This window comes from Protobothrops mucrosquamatus, unplaced genomic scaffold (assembly GCF_001527695.2).
Source record: "Protobothrops mucrosquamatus isolate PMUCROS unplaced genomic scaffold, P.Mucros_1.0 scaffold991, whole genome shotgun sequence".
NCBI classification, from domain to species: Eukaryota; Metazoa; Chordata; class Lepidosauria; order Squamata; family Viperidae; genus Protobothrops; species Protobothrops mucrosquamatus.
The window spans coordinates 357492-359274 of NW_015387230.1; positions in this window are offsets into that span (position 1 = coordinate 357492).

The following is a 1783-nucleotide window of genomic DNA, read 5'->3' on the forward strand; positions in this document are numbered from 1 at the left end:
GCTGTCACTAAATGGTGCAGCCACACGATGTTGCACTTTATGACCATGTTGCTTAGTGATGGAAATTCCAGTCCCAGTTGCCATTGCCTGATTTACCTCTGTGTACATATTTATATACTGTAAGCCCTATTTGTGTGTGCACAAATTCACATTATATTTTTCATCCCCATAATTGTTGCTACAGCTTCTTCTTTCCTCACTGTCCACGTTTGTGGGGAAGATATTTGCTCTAAATAAAGAAACTTACTTCCTCCCTCTCGGGTAGAATTTTGTGTAGATTGGCAAAGTCTATACTGCAGCTTCCCAGCTTAGTGCTATAAAAAATGTGGCTCTTATCTCCTATAGCAGTGGTGGCGAACCTATGGCACGGGTGCCAGAGACGGCACTCAGAGCCCTCTCTGTGGGCACGCGCGCTGTCGCCCCAGTCCTAGGCCTTCAGCTGGGTTTTATAAAACCTTTTTGCTTTAGGTTCAATCAATCAGTCAATTTCAACTTCTTGCAGAGAAAAAAAAGACCTTGCAAAGTTGGAATTGATTGATTGAACTTTTTAATCCCACCCAGTCTGCCGTTACCACAGCAGCCACGCCCACCCAACGGGCCACACCCCCAATTGGCCACACCCAGCCAAGGGCCACACCCACCCGGCACCTGACAATGCATAAGTGGGTTTTGGGTTGCAGTTTGGCTACTCGGTCTCTAAAAGGTTTGCCATCACTGTCCTATAGCTCCCATTGTTCTGGCAGCTGAGGTTCAGGTTTTTAAGAGGGCATCAGGCTAAAGACAGCTGATGTAAATGAATAGTGAGTTTTGATGTGGTTTTCCTTTCTTTTGCCACATGCTTATGGTCACATGGAGGAAGAGGCCTTTAATCTATAGCATGTAGAAAATAAATGAATAATTATTAGATGCTTACCTTAACTGTTCTAATGTTTCCCACTCAGATTTACAAAACCTCCAGTGTTGCTGTTTTCTTTGGATGGATTCCGAGCTGAATATTTGCAAACGTGGGGCAAACTTCTTCCTGTTATTAGCAAATTAAGTGAGTACCTACTCTTTCTGAGCAATAGCAAGCAGAGATAATAAGAAAAAAAGGGAATGAAGTGGTGTTCCCTATCATATGACGTGAAGCTCTTCATATCCTTTGTAAACTCCAAATAAGTCTTGGATGTTTCATGGGTGAGCAGTGATTCAAGACCCAAGAATGAACTTGCTGGAGTCCTGCTTGAATTCAGCAATTCTTTTTAAACTCTTATAAGCGTGTTATGATTACATTTCCAGATATGGAAATTTTAATACTCTAAAGAATGATTATGAAGTATATGAGCAATGGGATGGTAGAGAAAGAATACTCTTGAATATATTTGAAACCTATTTATTTTAAAGGGCTGATAGATTACAGAAGAACAATAAGTATTTTTCATCTGTAAGTTATTGATATAGTAATTTAATCTAAGTTCCCTATTTGATACTTTTAGCAGTACCTAAAATATGTGAGGACAGTGAGGATGATGGGCATTTTGCATTTCATTTGGAACAGTGTAATAACATTTATTTTATTTTTTGTAATGCAAAGGAACAGAAAATAACTACGGGTCTGGATGGGGAGAAACAGACTCAGGCTCAACCCTTCCAAGACTGAGTGGTTGTGGCTGCCGGCTCCCAGGTATGGTCAGCTGATTCCATCGCTGACTATAGGGGGCGAAACCCTGGCCCCCTCGGAGAGGGTTCGCAACTTGGGGGTCCTCCTGGACCCACGGCTGACACTGGACGACCAGTTGGCGGC